Source organism: Atractosteus spatula, chromosome 2 (assembly GCF_055471065.1).
Source record: "Atractosteus spatula isolate fAtrSpa1 chromosome 2, fAtrSpa1.hap1, whole genome shotgun sequence".
Taxonomy (NCBI): domain Eukaryota; kingdom Metazoa; phylum Chordata; class Actinopteri; order Semionotiformes; family Lepisosteidae; genus Atractosteus; species Atractosteus spatula.
Window position 1 is genome coordinate 32752470 of NC_142707.1, and position 18740 is coordinate 32771209.

At 40.5% G+C, this 18740-nt stretch overlaps 1 long non-coding RNA gene across 1 annotated transcript; it reads left to right on the top strand.

Annotated features, from left to right (window-relative positions):
- The first annotated feature begins 17131 nt into the window (after positions 1–17131).
- LOC148839578 (uncharacterized) lies at positions 17132–18740 on the top strand. The gene is made up of 3 exons (XR_016086094.1): positions 17132–17674; positions 17832–17882; positions 18508–18740. It is a non-coding gene; the product is annotated as an uncharacterized LOC148839578 (long non-coding RNA).

The following is an 18740-nucleotide window of genomic DNA, read 5'->3' on the forward strand; positions in this document are numbered from 1 at the left end:
TCATTGAAACTGCTTTGGATAGTAGTGTACCTAATGATACATACAGTCAGTTATGGGATATTTTTCTATGTGTTAAATGAGGAAAAATGTCTGTTTTTTCACTACACTACAGCAAAAAGGACGATAACAGCTCAAGGAAGGACTGGAAGAACTATTAAAACAAGAAAACCTGGGGAAGAAATGACATCTTATTGATACTATTAATTATCCTTCTTCATTCAGAGTTTTGGAATTAAATTGATTGTACAGTATATGTTCACTGACTGTTGATATTTATTTTACACAAATGCATATTTCCTCCATGTTTTTTTCATGCTTTTATTACTTTTGTTAATGACACTACATATGTACATGGGACACGGTAAAACCCCTTAAAATATTACAAACTAGGAGGTGCTCAAAGAGATTCATCCATTGTTTAATGTTAAAGCTGTCACAGAAGAAAAAATTAGTTCAACTTCAAGTTCAAGTTTATTGTCATTATACTCATATACAGGTATATGGTATAACAAAATGCTATTTAGATAGCTCTCTGTACAAAAAAACAACAATACAATTGTATAAGAAAAGAAAGACAGAGACAACAGGCAATGTACAAAACAACAATAGACAATGTGCAAAACAACATCAGATGTGCAAAAGCATACATCAACAGAATGAATTAAAGGATAGAAAATAATGGGGAGTGAGAGAAGGCACTGTGAGGGTTCAGATCATAGGTGAAAGAGGCTGGGAGTTTAATAGTTTGATAGTGTGGTGGTAAAAACTGTCTCTGAGTCTGGTAGTCCGGGCCCGAATGCTCCGGTACCGTTTTCCAGATGGTAAAGGGTCATACAGTCCGTAGCTGGGGTGTGTGGTGTCTTTGGTGATGCTTAGAGCTTTACTCAAGCACTGTCTGTCATAAATGTCCGGGATGGATGGGAGAGCAACCCCAGTGATGGACTGGGCAGTTTTCACCACCAGCTGTAGGACTTTGCGGTCAGCAATACTGCAGTAGCCAAACCACACTGTGATGCAACCTGTCAGTGTGCTTTCTGTAGTGCATCTGTAAAAGTTTGTGAGGATCTGGGGACATATCTTGGCCTTCTTCGACCATCTTAGGAAGTACAGGCACTGTTGCACTTTCTTAATCAGACAGGTGAACGTCAAGGAATTTGAAGTTACTGACCCTTTCCGCTTCAGTCCTGTTGATGTGGATAGGGGCATGACCGTTTTGCAGTTTTCCCGAAATCAACGATCAGCTCCTTGGTTTTGCTGAAGTTGAGGGTGAGGTTGTTGTCTTCACACCACGTTGTAAGGAGATTGACCTCCTCCGTGTAGGCCCTCTCATCATTGTCTGTGATCAGACCTAAAACTGTGGTGTCATTGGCAAACTTGATGGAGTTGGTGTTATGTTTGGCCTTACAGTCGTAGGTGTAGAGGGAGAAGAGCAATGGACTAAGCACGCACCCCTGGGGACCCCAGTGTTCAGAGTTAGTGTGCCGGAGGTGTGGTTTCCTGAGGTCTGCCTGTCAGAAAGTCCCAAATCCAGTTGCTGAGGGTGGTGTCGAGACCCAGTGCACTGAGTTTCTTGACTAGTTTCTCTGGAATGATGGTGTTAAAAGCTGAACTGAAGTCAAGAATAGTAGTCTTGTGTATGTGTTCTTTTTATCCAGATAGGATAGGGCAGAGTGTATGGTAATGGAGATTGCGTCATCTGTGGATCTGCTGGGGCGGTAGGCAAATTGGTACGGGCCCAGTGTGTCTGGAATGGTGTCCTTAATGTGTCCAATGACCAGCCTCTCGAAGCACTTCATGATAACAGGCGTTAGTGCCACTGGTCGGTAGTTATTAAAGAATGTCACTGTGGTTTTCTTCGGTATTGGGATGATGGTGGTTGTCATGAAGCAGGTGGGGACTACAGCTTGGGCCAGTGACATGTTGAAAATGTCTGTAAATACACCTGCCAGTTGATTGGCACAGGCTCCAAGGACACAAATGGAATGCCATCAGGTCCTGCAGCCTTGTGTGTGTTCACTTTTAGCAGAGATCTCCTTGCCTCATCTGCAGACAGTGAGAGCACATGCTCAGCTGCGAAGGGTGCAGCTCTGTTGACTGGTTCTGTCTTGCTGGTTTCAAACCAAGCATAGAAGGTGTTGAGCTCATTAGGCAGGGAGGCATCAGGGGCAGATGCACAGATGTTCTTCCTTTTGTAGTCTGTGAGGGCCTCTATACCTTGCCACATGCAAGGCGTTTTTACACTTTGGGTCATTAGTGGTGAAGTGTTCCTCTAATTGCAGTTTGAGTGTTTTTTGCATGTTTAATACCATTCTTTAGATTGATCCTGGCTGACTTTAGTTCTGATTTATTGCCCAATTTGAATGCTGCATTCCTTGCTTTGATTTAGGATTGTTAGGAATCCCTGGTGGGAAGATACAAGGATCCTGTGCAGACGCAGGCACGGGTAGTAGATGAGGCAGGCGAACAATCCAAAACGAGAGGCAAGGTCGTGGTCAAAAGGCGTAAGGTAAATCGTAATCCAGAGAGAACACCGGTGGCAAACAGTCCGAGGCGAGGTCCAAAGTCAAAAAGGCAGAAGGGGAGTCCGATATCCAGAAGGAACGAGGAACGAGGAACGAGGAACGAGGAACGAGGAAACCGCCAGGTAGCGCTCTAAGAGTAGACTCAATACCGAGTAGCGGTAAGCCGGTAACGAAGGTATAAATAGCACTGCGCACCGCACGGTGGAGTGTGTGCAGGTGGTTTAACTCGTGCGGCGGCGTTTGTTAATAATCACCCGCTGCTGGTGCTGATTAGATCGCTTAAGAGATGGTCTTGAGTGCCTGGCGGTCGTGACAAGGATGCGAACCTCACTGTTCATCCATGGTTTCTGGTTAGGAAAAGTTCTTATTTCTTAGTTCCTATTTATAAGTATAAGAATCATAGTAAACTCAAAATAACAGTCGACAGATCACATAAATAAACACTTAACTTGTGCCCCAGTTATTTTGGTGCAACAGAATACTTACAAACACGTGTTTAAACACATGATGTTTTAATCTGTCTGGAAAGCACGAGGGCATTAATATAAATTTCCTGACTGTTTAACATTGTATAGTTCCTCACAGTTCTGTTATTTATAACCTTGCTCTTTGGTGAAATGTTTAACTCTATAACATTTATCATTTTATATTTGTGATTTTTCAGTGGTGGAGAAGTGGTGCCAGGTTTTTATTTTGCCACAAAAGAGAAATTATATAGCTTTTTTACGGTTATTAATTCCATATTTAATGGACATCTTTCATTCATGTTATTTCTTTTGATTTGAAGTCATAGTCTCATACAGTTTTTAAATTCAATGAGAAATACATTTCCTTTAGATGTAAAAGTAATGGAAAACATTTTGTAAAATGCAAAAACAAAATAGCTTAAAGCTTGATTTTTTTGGACTCACAGTATTCATTTGGGCCTCTGACAAAATAAGAAATTTGTGAGAATCCTCAAGACTGTCTACAAGAAGAGTTAGTTAGTATCTTTAGTTACTAAAAGTTTCTACTGTTGCCTTCATGTCCTGTTAGCCATTTTCCTGAGGTCTTAAAGAAAGAGGCACTGAAGAGTGATATGGGGGGCGCAGTGGTTAGCACTGCTGCCTTGCAGCGCTGGGGCCCTTAGTTCAATTCCTGGGGTGCTGTCTGTGTAGAGTTTGTATGTTCATGTGGGTTTCTTCTGGGTGCTCTGGTTTCCTCTCACAGTCCTAAGGCATGCCAGTAGGTTAACTGGCTTCTGGGAAAGTTAGCCTTAGTATATGTGGTTCAGGTGGGTAGCTGCATCAGCATGCGTATGCTGCAAAGGAACAAGTAATAGGTTTATTCCATGCTGAAAAAAAGAAGAAAAAAAACACAACATTTCGGCTGTGGAGCCTTCTGGAATAAACCTATTACTTGTTCCTTAGTATATGTGTGCGTGTTTGTGTCTGTGTGTGCCCTGTGATCAACTGGCCTGGCAACCTGTCCAGGGTATATCCTGCCTTGTGCCCATTGCTTGCCAGGATGGGCTCCAGCTCCTCTGCAACCCCGTGTTGAATAAAGTAATTACAAAATGGATGGAAGAGTGATATTTTAGATCAGGGGCCATCTGAGACCTGGAGTCATGCTGAGCTTGGTATCTTTATGACTTCAAAAGTAGATCATATCTTTGTCTTAAATGGAAAATAATCTGGGGAGATTAGAATTTTGTGGAAACCCAAGTACCCTCATAACGTTTCGAAGGTTTTATGGCTAAATGTCTGCTAGGTCAGTCACTCTCAACCCTAGTTCTAGTACTCAGTGTGTCTTCTGCTTTTTGTTCCATTATACTTCTAGGCCTGTTTTGAAATTCACTTTCAGCTATTAAAAAGTTGAAATTGGTTTGTCATTCAAATTAAGCCTCCACCAATTTGTGAGTGTCAGATGTCCCATGATAAAGATCTAATTCCTGAAGTGTAAACCGCTTCACCTCTGCAGACAGAAATCACTGGAGGAGTGTTTGATACATTGTCATTCTTATCTGTGTGGGTATTATTGTTCACCCAGTACTAGCTGTGTATGCAGAAATAAGGTTAAGCATGTTTAGGAGATATTGCAAGCAAACTGGGCAGACACCCGGCAGTGAAACCACATTTAATGTACAGTATAGATGAGAAAGTGGTGCTTTGTTTAAAGGGTTGTGGTAGTGTTACTTCCTAGCCATGTGGTCAGAGCTGATACCCTGACATCTTTCAAGAAAACTTAATAAGATCCTTGGGTCACTTAGCTGCTAACAACCACACAAATTAGAACAGCCAAATAATCTCTCATTTGTAAACTTTCTTATGTTTCATTAAGAATCCAACCAAACTAAGGCAAAGCAGTGTTTTATTTAAACACACTGCTGTCTCCTTTAAATGATGAAGATTGAATTACGGGCTTTAATTACCAGTTAATTTGGACCAAGTAGATTAAGGTGATATGCAAAATTAATTGCCAATAAATAAAATTGCCAACTATTATTACTTGTTACATGTGCCCATAAATTACTTTGTTATTGTAGTACAGTATTTTAGATTTGATATAATACAAATTAATGAATCCAAGGATTGCCTACTTAATATTGCATAAATTCTGTACTGTATCTCCTGACTAAAAAAAGTGGAATGTGAAATTAGTTTATGCTGCTTGATTTTATTTAGCACAATAATTCTAGACCAAAAGAAAAAATGGGATCAGTCAATTAACAGCACTCCTTTGCACTGTACAATAGTGCCCTGTATTTCACTATTGGACCATGTATGTAAATTGTACAACTATCCTGCTTGAAATTTTATCTAGTTTAATTTACATTTGCAGTACATCCAAAAGTGAAGAAACTGAAAAGAGAAATAACAACAACCCATACACAAATGCATTGTAAATCTCAGGAGCTATTCACACCCATTTCTACATCCCCCCAAAACCAATGCTTAACCAGTGTTTCATGACCATCTGTTTTACCAAAAATGGCTGCTGCACGTTCCCATGAACCCCTACATTTGTAACCAGGAAAAAAAAGAAAAATATTTAATAAAACAAGACCTTGGCCGACCGATTTTTGAGAAATCCTTCACAATAAGGTCCACCTATCTGAACGGAGGTTGTACTGAAATTCGCAAAAAAGTAGTGCAATAATACAAGTAATAATAAAACAGTAAGATACACTTGTTAAAACTAGCAATAGAAAGTAAACTTTCTAGCAATAGAAAGTAAACAATTAAAAATACATAGGCCAAAGGATCCATGCTTTGTAACAAGGCTGGTCTTTTCAGTAAAAGTATTGATTTACCACACTAAGAGCCTTGGGGTGAAGAGCTTCCCTTTGTTTCTAGCAATCTCTGGATGTCACTGGTGGACCCTCAGGAACCCTGACCAAAAGCCCTTGTCCCAGATTATGGCCTTGGGTGAGTGAGGAGTAAAGCCTTAAGTGATTGCTTCATCCGTATTAAGGCAGCAGGATCCATTCATCTTAAAACTGATCAGTAACAAACATGGGGAGAAACAATCCACACAGATAGCACCCCAAGTTTTGAACCCAGGGCTTCAGTGCTGCCAGCAGCCATATCACCCTGCAACTCACAACTTACAACCCACTGAAACTAAGCAGGTGTGAGCCCAGCCAGTGCCTGGATGGGAGACCTCCTGGGAAAGCTAAGGTTGCTGCTGGAAGAGGTGTTAGTGGGGCCAGCAGGGGGTGCTCACCCTGTGGTCTGTGTGGTTCCTAATGCTCCAGTATAGTGATGGGGACACTGTACTGTGAAAAGGTGCAATCCTTTAGATGAGATATGAAACTGAGGTCCTAACTCTCTGTGATTGTTAAAAATTTCAGGGTGTTTTTTCTCTAAAAGAGTACGGTGTTACCCCGGCGTCCTGGCCAAATTTCCCATTGGCTCTTACCGATCATGGCCTCCTGTCTATGAATTGGCTTCATCACTCTGTTCTCTTCCTCACTGATAGCGGATGTGTGGTGAGTGTACTGGCGCATTATAGCTGCCGTCGCATCATCCAGGTGGATGCTGCACATTGGTGGTGCTGGAGGGTAGTCCAGAAAAGCACTGTATAAGTGTAAGGAGTTAATAATAATAATAATAATAATAATAATAATAATAATATCAACTGTGCCAGCATGCTCCCATTTCTAATCATACCACAGAGAATTATGATGGCAGTACAGAGGTCCTATATATTCTGGACTAGCTGGAAGGATTAACTGTTATCTTGGGCTAAAAAAAAGGGAGAAAACAGAAGTAGAAATCATTGGCTATTCCAAGGAAAATGATCTTGTATACACCATGTAAGATGCCTTTGTCCAGGGATTCAGGGCAGCTGGAAACCATAACTGGCTCAGTGGTGCAACCAATACCATTTCTTATGATCTTATCAGCTCTGATTACTAGTAAATAATTTTTTCATACAGGATGTTAGAAGATGGTTGAATGGATGGATCTTGTTTTCAGGGCTATGGGTTTCAATACTACCACTCATTGAAAAAATACTTACTGTACCCTGCATTTATTTCAACTTATTTACATCCTCAGAATACTCAAGAATAGAGGTGCCACAGAACTAATACCATTCTTTGAGATCTTCAGAAAAAGGAGTTTGAGAATAATGGTTGCTGTTAATAACGATATTTAGTTTTCGGCTGCTGAGATTTTTTTCTAGATGTTGGGTGTCCCAACATGTAATTATTTGCTTCTTCACCTGCTTAGCGTATGAAGTCATGCTGGTTTATTATTAAGGCAAAAGATCATTCAGGAAAGACTTGTTTTTCCTAGAAGCTCGCTGAAAGAAAATGAGACAGAAGTCACTCAGAGGTGTGTCTTTGACAACACCATGTTGAAACACTACCTCTGATCTCCTACTGAGCCTGGGAATGTTTTTGGATTGGCCTGCAATTCCTGCACAATCCACCCTATTGACTCATCGCAGGAAGAAAGGCCAAAATTTTCACAGTGAGATGAGATTGCGTGTACATTTTGTTTTCCTAAAAGCTGTCTGATGTATTATATGTGGAACAAAACATTACAAAATACACTATCCACAAAAGATTTGGGTTCTTTAAGTGAGTAAAGCCTGTTCCCAAAATTAGTGTAAGCAAATATGACATCACACAGAATTTGTGAAGCACTTAAGGACTTCAGCCACAGAGTAGCCAACCTCCTCAAAGGAGATATTTACTAGCAGGTGGGAAAATAACTCTGCTAGTCTGTATTTCTACACAAAGATTTCTGATTTTTTAAAAATCCGGTTTCTGCAATATAGCTGGCATCTAGAAACTATACTACCACCTAGTGGGAAAAAGTGTTTAAAGAAATTACAGTACTCAACCACTGAAAAGAAAAAAGTGAATGTTTTATTTATACCCCATCTTCAAAGTACAATGATTTAACACTATACTGAAAATGGAAAATGGATGAAGCAGCGAAAACACTGCTCAAAGTATAGTATTTGGTTTGATTCAATTTTTGAATTAAATTAAAGACACTCTATATACATAGGACTAAACAACAGTGTACTGTCCCTCCCTGTGGCACACTCCCTGATAGAGATCAGTAAATTAAGATAACATTGCTAATTTTAAATGCATTTTTGTTGTAATTGTATGAGTATCGTAAACATATTTCAAATATCATATTTCAATTGAAGGCACCGGGGTTAGTATGCATTTCTCTCAGGTTGATAGAACTGACATTCATATTTATTTTGAGAATGTTATGTACAGTAATATAATAAACACATAAAAAGTACATCTTTTCCTTAAGTGTTCTTAAATGAAAAAAAAATGGTGCGTATGGAACAGATAGTGTTGTACCAGTAAAAAGGTGAATTCATCCAACCATTCTCTAACCACATTGTCCAATTCAGGGTTGCAAGGGAGCCTAACCTGGCAAGCAACAGGTGCAAGACAGGATACACCCTGGACAGGATGTCAGTCCATCACAGGGCACACACAGACACCCACACACCAGGGACACTTTTTGTCCTTCCAATATGTTTTTACACTGCAGGAGGAAACAGCATATAAAGCTCCATGCAGGCATGGGAATTGATCCCTGTTACAACACAAGCCAGATGAATTTGAGGACCCTAAGCAGTGATTAATAGATATCGAAAGGGTTAGAGGAGTTAGAAGGAAATTCCGAGTGTACTTATCCAAATCGTAGTGCAAAGGCCATGGTCAAAGACAGGTTCGTAGGTCAGGAAGCCACAGGTTCAGGAGTCAGGTAAATTGTGAGGAAGTCTTGAGAGCGAGAAGGGGAGCCCCACTAGGGGAAAACCAATCCTGAGCACTAAGGTAAAGGTGGTGAGGGCTTAAGTAATTCAGAATGTGGAGGGTGCTGTGATGGAAGAAAGGTCTGGTTGGTTGATTAGTTAATGCAGCGCCATTTGTTGGAATTGGAAAGGGCTGGAGTCTGATTGGGAACAATGCGGGATTGTTTGCGAGAGTTGCGTATGGTATGATTCTGATTCTGGGTCGGTCGTGACAATCCCCGAGGCTCAGCACTACAAGGTATCAATGCTAACCAGTGTGTCATTGTGCCACCCAATTTACAACGTTCTGTTTACGAAACTTAATTCAATCATTAAATACAATTGCTTTCGATTTTCCTTTTGGCCAAGAAGCCATACTGCTTGAGAACTGATGTTCCGGACAAGAGATTGTCAGTCAGGCACCTGTGGCTTTGCAGTGCTCTCAGCAAACACCTTTTGCTAACTCTCTTGCAGGCACTGCAGGACTCCCAGAAAGTGCCTGTTTTTAAGGAGTTTACAGTCAGCAATCCCTGCTCGTATGTACTGGTGGCAAATCGGCAAATCCATATTGAGTTGCCAATAACAAATTTTAAAAAGCAACACCAGGGATGAAAGAAGAAATAATTACACAATTGACTTCTCGATATTTGTTTCATTGCTGCATAGTCACGATTTCAGTTAAAGACTGTAACATCTGAGGCCACCATTACTTATCACTCACAACAAGTTCAAGGACATTTCTGCTGCACTGCAACAAGTAAGCCTAAACACTGTTTGAATATAAACAAGGTTTTGTAGTACTTTCTGGAATATTTCATTTTAATCAAAGCTGCATTGTATTTAAAAACAAAATCATACCCTTGTAATCAATCCACAGTGTTTTTTTTTTGCAAAATAACATTTTCCATGAGAAATAAAACACCTTTGACAACCCCCACCCCTCCTTTCCTTTCTTGTGTTGCTTTAAATGTAAAAGATATGGTGGCTCAAGATGTCTACTGGGTTACAGCAGAATGCAAGGTCATTAGCACTATGTGCAGTGGTAAGGTTTCTCCCCAGAATGGACTCCTTGACATTTCATGAAGGACATGAAGAGTGTGGCCTGTGGGAATTCGTTGGTTTGTAATCAGTGTCCCTGACTCTTTCTCACAGTAAGAGCAGTGATAAGGCCTCTCCCCAGCTTCCTCAGAGCTCCTGTCTTTCACACTGGATGCACTGTTATGTCCTCTCCTGTGTGAAGGAGCAGGTAACTGGTCAGCTTTGTTGAGTGATTGAAACACGCTCCACTTTCTCCACATGTCAAGGGGGCCCCTCCAGTATGGATCTGTTTCAGCCCTATGAGACGCCCGAGTTCCCTGAGGAGTTTTCCCACATTCACTGCACTGGTATGTTTTTCCTTCAGTTCTGCTTGTCTGGACTCCTGAGAGGCGATTTTCATTTTGGAATGGATATATCCATGGTTTAAGACCTCCCATGCCACCACTCAGGACATGATCAATTTCAAAATCCCCCTCCTTAAGTTTTGCTTGTCCTCATAGAAATTCTGCTTTGACAGGACACAATCAGTTAGTAATACTGCTTCTCCAGCAATTTAATATTATTTTGCTTATTGAATTTTTAAATTTGGACAGAAAGCTGTAATTTGACATTACACCACAGAATTTACATAACTCCATTAACTAATTAGTAGCTTTTCACATATAATTCAAATACACTACAGTTCTTCCTCTGTTTTTTATGCCATGAGATTCAATTCAAATACATTTGCTCATTGCAAGACTTTGTTACATAGAAGTTTGTTAATTGTTAACGTTCACCCCTAAAGTTTATTCCCACAAGACATTGAACTTATTAGTCGCTCTTACTAGATTTTAATTTCTAGATTTGTTAGAAAGGTGTTACATGATGCCAAACAGAAATGGAATATTATTTGATTTTCAAAACAAATAGTGCTACTCCAAAACCTGGGATAAATTTGTAAACAGATTTGCAACCCTAAAATCACCATTTACCTAAGACTTCTGAACATCTGTAATCAATATGTTGAAAGAAAAGCCATTGCAAATCACATTATTATCACACTTATTATCACTTGCTTGCAGACATCAAATTCAATTTCAGAAATCAATAATTCATTAGATGGTTGTATCATTTAGATGCATACTGTTATATGATCAAGCACAGCAGCAAGCAGTTTTAATGAGGAATCTGAAACAAGGTGTTGGATTAGGTTATCAGACATTACAAATAAGTAATCAGCCACCTATATATTTAATACTTTTAGTGCTCCTCTAAGATCCACTATGGATCCATTTTATCTACAGTTTTTAAGCATATTGTCAGGGATAGTTACTCTATATGCAAGAACTGCTTTTATTTTGTAGCCAACTATTTTACCTAGGAATTTTAAAGATGCTAGGAGCCTTTTCTTCTCTGCCACAGGTTCTTTTTATCTTGTAGATCAATAGTGGACTCACAGACCAGACAAAACAATATCCTTCATAATAACACTTTTTATTACATTACATCAATCTACCCATCACACAGGACCCATGACACAATAGTTTCTATAGCTGCCTACCCGACCCACATAATGCAACATAACACAATGTATCCACAAGAGACACTTACTCACAGAACAGTACAAGTATCCCATGGACCCCATTACTAAAACCCAAATGTCCAAGAGTAGCCGTCCAGCATCTCTGTTCTCTAAAACAAGCTCCAGTCAGCTCCAGTGACCTTGTGTGTTTCCAACTGACACAGCGAAGAAATTTAGTGTAGTTTTACATCCTTCTTAGTCCTGGCAGTAAGGACTGTCCTGTCTCAAAGTATTAGATTTATTTATGTCTACTAGCCATACTAGTGTCACGTCCTGCACTCGCCCTCGCAAACCCCATTACATTCCCAAACCCACTGTTTCACCCTTTCATTCCTAACTGAACCCATCACATTCTCACAAACACCAGATTCCACAGATTCTCACTCCTGGACCAATTATCCAATCATGCCCCTCTCCCTTCAGTATTTAAAGTTCCCTCACACACCAAGCCTTGCTCACTATTGAAAAGCCTCTGTTAGAGTTTTCTAATGTGTGGTTTTTTGTCCTGGTTTTTGGACTTAACTTTTCCCTTTTGATCTCGTCTCTGGATTGTCTTCTCGGTTTGTCTCGGCTCTTTCTGGTTAACTGATCTCTTCCTTCTCCTCTTGACCTTGCTTCTGGATTACGATTTTGGATTGTTTGCCCCTGCATCCTGCAGAGTTCACGGCTACGCACAGGATCCCCAGAGAACTATCTGCCAGATCCCTGACAACTAGATGCTATTTGTCTGATTAAATCTCTCCCTCTAGTGGACTAATTTATTAGATATTTAAATGCCCGACATTTTCTTCATGTAGAATGTTTTGCCAAATATTTTGGGGTGTTTACATCTTCATGAATATGAAACACCTAGTTTGTCTCAGATTTAGATTATGTCAATTTCAACAAAGTTTTATTTTGGAAATAGAAGCAAGACTTTAAGGCATTATTTATAAGGTAGGGTTCTGCTCCCTGCTGATCGACTGTTTGGACTGTTCTTGGACTTCACCTCTTTCACTTATCTCATCTCTTATCCTCACTTTCTTTCCCTCTACCCTCTATAAAAGGGAGAAGTCCACTTCTCTTGTTCTCTCTACCTCATGGGCAGCTGGTAGATGCTACGGTCTTTCTAAGATTCAAATTCAAAGAGCTTTATTGGCATAACTGATGAATGACAGATACCAAAGCAGAAACAGAATGTTTGTAAACATTGTGATGCCACGTGTGGCAGCTCTCTGGGGTCACTGATCCAGGAGCTTCCACCCTAAAGGCACGCCCAGACAGTAGGGGCTAGTTTTCCTTGGAGGGCAGTATTCTGTTTCAGCTGCCACTGAGGGGGGCTGCAGTTTGGCTGAAAGATCTCTGAGTCTGGGATACCACAAGCATATGGCTCATAGATCCTCAGTTAAGCCAGCTCTCGGATGGAGTGTGGAGAAAAAAATATCTGGAGGCATCCCAGTTTAAAACCAGGATGTTTGAATACTAGCCATCCCAGAAAGAGAACTGAAATACGGCAGTACTCTTGGACGAGAATACATGGATAATGGGGTTTTAGCTCAACTACTATTGCAAAAGAATTGGCCCAACAGACTGCATTGGGGCAAGATGGGCAAAATGGCCCCGCCTGGATCTACTGATCCTAGAGTGAGCCACCCCATGAGGCATCACAACATTTACAGTAAAGCATTGATGTTAGAGATATGATATACAGTATGTACATCTATAACATAAAAATGTTGATCAAGAAAAGGTTCATTACACATAATAAAACTGATGGACTAATAAATTCACTTACAGAAAATAGAAAGACTAATTGCAATACAATAATAGGCATGTTTTTTGCAAATCTTTCAATCACAGACTTGTCTACCTATGTCTGAGAAAATAAGAACATTCGGCCTGTCTTGCTTTGATTGGTAGTTTAGCAACTACGTGAATCTAGAAATATATCCAGCAGTTACTTAAAGGTGTCTAGAGTCTGGGCCTCATTCACCTATCTTGAGAAACCTGTTCCAGACACCCACTATACTGATTTCCTATTCTCTGTCCTAAGTGAACTCCTCTTGTATTTCCAACTGCGACCCTGCGTCCTTGTTTCACTGCTGGGTTGAACCTATCTATTCTCCTTATACTTCTTTTCCATATTAGAGATACAGTGTTGAGGATGGCCCATTCCTGTTGCAGAGCTTCAGTTGCCAGTTGCCCCTCTTCCCCTGTGATCAGAGCTCTTTTCAGCAGGGGAGGAAAAAACACAGCACACCTTTCCCTTATCTCTTGAAAGGAAAGAGGTTACATGATCAAGTCCTGACACTTTGTTGGTCATTGTAGCATTGAATAACAGTTCAATTCTTACCCAGTTCAGTCACGCTTTGAAGAACATGAACTCCTCGACCTTTCCCAGATTATGAGCCATCACTGAAAGACTTCCACAACAACCTACAGCCTTGTCCAGTTAAGGTACTGTTGTGAGGAAGCTCACTTTAGCACAAAAGGACTGGGTTGTTGGACTGATGCTTTTGTCTAGAGTGCCTTCAATTTCTACCCATTTCAGCAAAGTACAGCAGTGCCCCAGCTGGGACTTCAGTGTAGGGATTTCTCCTCACTGACAGTGTAGCAGTGTCAAACTGGGTTTCTGTATCCCAAAAACAGAAACACAACTGGGCTCTTCCTGGTATACAGCTTTCCTTAAGAGACTACAAACTTAGTCCCTTGGAATGGGTCTCTTGTGGAATCTAATCTTTGCCAGTGTCCTGCCAAGACATACTTGATGTATTTTACAGTGTCCATCAATTAAGACGGATCAATGCAAGGTATTGAACATATCTATGAAGCCTTAGTTTTGCAGACAGTTTCATAGTCCAGTGCTTAAGACTGTACTGCCTCCAGAGTCAGTACAGAAGAGCAGCCAGCTAACCTTCATCTAACAAGAACCTGAACTCGCCCCTTTTTCAAAACTAAGCTTCTAGATTTAACAGGCTTGAACTCCATTTTCCTTCTCAGTTGATAAGCTCCATGAGCACTTCCAAAATCCCCCTGGCTTCTGGTAGATATAACTGTAACCTTAAGGTCATTCGTAAACGCTATAATTGGAGCCTGCTGAATGTCACCTGCCAGAACTGCTGCCCTCCTAGGCATATAGAATGTCTGATATAGTGCATCCAGTAATGATACCTATCTCCAACCTCTGCTAGGCTGTGATAAAGGCCTTGCTTGTGGCATGCATCTTAAAAAAGTTGAAGTAGTATTGAAGTAGCTCTTAAAACCCAACTGGAATGTGGTACAGTATAGATCTTTAACATGGTGACAACCAGCTTGTGAGATACAGGATAGTTCCATAGACATTAGCTAGATCTAACTATAAGACTGCAAGGTCCTCTTGATTTTTCTTTGCACTTCCTGTGATCTTAGAAATGATGCTAGTATGTTCCAGGCAGCCCGAAACAGCTGAACCGGCTCCCTTTATAACAGATGTATTAACAGAATTGTTGTTCAACATAGTCACCTACTTGCCAAAATTGTGAAAAAAAATCTTACCTTCCGCATTAAGAGGTGAGATGTTTTTGAATTGCTTGAGATTTGTTGAGTTCTGCTCTTTTGGTATGAAGCACCTGTGGTGTCATACCTGTGGTGTGTTTGGTAGGGAGGCGGAGCTCTTGATAGAGAACTATGTGTTACAATGAGACAACAGCTGAAGAGCGTTTAGGAGTTAAGGAGACTCACTCTGAGGTGTGATTATAAGATCAGGCTGAAAATTTCCCTGGGAGAGTTGAAGCCAGGACATCAGTCCTGAGTTAGTAGCAGACCAGAGGTCAGATCTTCATTTAACATGAAGGCTGATGCAAGGCAGTGAGAGTGAGAAGCTGTGTCTAATAATAGCAGTAGGAAAGAACAAGTCAGCCAGATGTGATAGCAGAGCAGTGGCTGCAGCTTAAGAAACCCCGATAAGGAGACATGAGAGTAACAGACTCAGAGGAGACTGGGGAGAAGAATATCGAAGGAATCCCATTAAGGACCGACTGAGGACAGCTACTCCAGAGGGAATTGTCTGGTGTGAAAGATGTGATTATTTAAGAGAGCATCCTGTTTAGTGTGAGAACAGGGCTGTGCGGTACATCTGCTATGAATGAGTGTGAGAGTGAGAGTGAGTTAAAGCTCCATTGAGAGGTGGAGTTAGTTAGCAGTGTTGTCTGGGCACAGGAAAGGTGTGCTGGTAGCTGTGTGTGCACGGACTAGGACGCAAGAGTGAGGCATCTAAGAGGTTGTGCGGGTCTTAACATGAGTGTGTCGAGTCTCAGTCTAAGAGTGAGGTGCTGGAGACTTGGTATAATGAGTGAGTTGAGTCTGAGTGTAAGAGGGAGACACTGGAGACTCTGAGTTGTGTAGGACCCAGCCCATTGGTGTCGGGACAAAATGTCAGCAGCAGGAGGCAGACCTGGAAGCCCAAGGGCTGGCAAGTCATGAGAGGACCAGTGGCTACAGTAAGGGAGCAGGGGGCTCCTGGAAATGTGGCTAGGAGCAGGGAGGCTCCTTGAGAGATTGTGTAGTGACATTGAGATGCAAGGAAGGTCTCGAAGAGTAGCCACTACCCCCATGGTGTCACACACTTCTTTGCAATCAGGTAACTTTGTTTGAGTTAAGTTCCTTCTCCCTGCTGCTTTCAACAGCCTCCAGAGTCTCCACCTCAGCCTCTAGCAGTATTTGTGATGTTTGTACTGGATACCATTTGGCTCTGTGCTGATCCTGTTCCAGACCTTTTTAGGAAATTGTTCATCTCCCGCCAGGTAGATTCTGACTCTTCAAAAGAAACGGTGGGTTCATCTGGTTTAACAAGTGTAGCCATCACCTCCAGCTCCACCTTGTGTCTGGGGTTGCTGTGGGTTCTTAAAAATATTCTTCCACCTCCTCTTTCCACTCTCCTGATCTTTAATCCATATATAACGCTTAAGGTAAGGCTGAAAGTTTAGAAATGGGGTTGTGCTGAGGTTGAGAAATTTGAATTTATTTGAATGTAAAATGTACTTCAGTACAGTGCACTAGTGTGAAAATTATGCTAATGAGTTAAGTAGTTGCTGCAGTTAACCAGTTAAGAATAAGGTTGCAGTAATACAGTGTAGACTTCACCAAGGGAAATGTGAAAGGATCTCATGGGAAAGTGTATTTAAGAGTTCTTTACACAAAGGGTTGTTGGAGAATGGCACATGCGATCCAGCCATTGTGTTGAAACCAACAGCTTGTCTTCTTTCAAGCAATGGCTGCATGAGATTATCAAATCAGACTATTAGTAACCAAAAGGCCTACACGAATCGAGTACTGTCTTCTCGTTTGAATTTTCTCATGTTCTTATATCTTTTTAAATGAGCACATCAGCTGCATATCTATAAGTACAAAGGTAGTAAATTGAATGTATGATAAACATTTACAGATGAAAAAATCTGACTTCTTTGTGCAGCGTTAAGACAAATCAGGTTATAGAACAGTAAGTGTCCTGCAAAGAACTTTAGATCCCACAGCTCGCCTACATATCGGTAAATTCTTTCATTCACATTCCTGTGGTTCTCAGATACTAATAAGGGTTAAATATATTATGATAACTCAGCTGGTCATGGGGAAAAAAAGATTTTGAAACTTGTAACTCATGGGGGCTTCTGAAAACACGCTCGATTTCTTCCACAAGTTTCCAGGTGGAGCGAAGAAAAAAGGCACCATCAGTCTGTAACCACGCCCACTCGAATGATATCCTTCGCAGGCCACGCCCCCCTCACCTGTCCGCCAGGTTCTGCGAGAGAGAAGGAAGTTGAGTGAGTCTGTTCCGTGTCTTTTTTGGATTCGTTTTCTTTTCCCCTTATTTTAATGTCGATAAAATTTAACTCACGTAATTATGTAGTCAAAGCCCCGCAGGAGAAAAAGGGGTAAAAATCGAATTTTCGTTAGGAGATAAATAGCATTTTTAGTCTTTTCTTTTCCGACGCTTCACTCATTTTTAACAAGCCACTTGTGTTACACAGATAACGTGTGTATTCTTTTTCCATCGAAGAAAAGCTCTGTTGCAGTAGTAAAGACGCTGTATTGGCAGAATGAAAACGTCTTAATATTTCTTTATCAAACACTTAGTGAACTTTGTGCCATTTATCCTAACCGAAAGTAGCCTACCTAGAATTGTAAAGTTTTTCAATCCTTTTTCAGGGTGTGTTGTGTGATAATGTTCTTAATTCGTGGCGCTTGCTTGCGTGCAATGGTCTTTACATTCTTTTTTGGGTTTACAGTTCTGTCTTCGGGCAGGACGTGATTTGCACTAAATAATGGAAGTATAAACGTAAGTATAATCATTTTAATTAATTTATTTACACGTATCTTATTGAACTATATTCTGCGCTGTCTGATCTAGTGAAAATGCCGTTTGCCACTAAGAAACTTTGGGTTAAATTATTTTTTAAATGATAGTCTAAATACATCTGTCATTTTGTTTCCAGTCTGGCGTCTTCGGGCAGGACATGCTTGGCGCAGCTGCTGGAATTATCTATGTAAGTATAACCCTTTTATTCGTTTATACGTACCACATTGAAGAACACCATAAACTATACCTCCCGAAAATTGTTGTTACATAACGTGGTGCACCTTTTGAAAAGAAGACTCGAAATAGTCGAAACTAAATTTGTCCACGGCAGAAATGTTTTTTTTTCTGCTTAAACTGCGACCAAACTTTCTTTTTTTTGCGGCGCATAATACAGATTCATTAGAAACAGTTTTGGCTTCTATATTGCAACACAATTAAAACAACAGAGATTATAAAGATATGGATTAATTATTCAAGTGTTAACTAAATTCTTTCAGAAAAAGAATATGATAATCAAAATAGAAATCGTAAAAAACATTAGAATGTGGTGGTTTCTGTCTTATCGATGCATTGTAGCTGTATTGATTGTGTCACACTTTAAATGTAAGCCTGAGTACTTCAAAACCCTGTTAAACAGGAACATTTTCTGTTACACCAGGCTAAGCTCTTTATTCCAATGGTAAATCCTTTTAAAGCTTATATCTTCTGATCGTGTCAGTCAATACGGAAGCTCGATCTAACGATCAGTGATCATCTCGAGGTCCTGTTTGTAACGAAAAGCACAACTAATACTGATTTCTCTTGTTTTGCAGGAAAAGCAACGAAGTTCCAGTCTTCATTCTGGTCGCTGCCTCTACAGATGCCTTGGCGAAACAGTAACATATTGTATGTTTGTTTTTTTCCGTAGTTGAATGGAAATATTTAGCGTTAATGTAGCCGTGCTTTTGACACTTTGTAAATGAAATGCATGTTAATTTGCACTTCAAAGCCTGTCCATCTGTTGTACTGGAATGCTTTGTTTTCGCTCAATAAATTGGTCATTGGA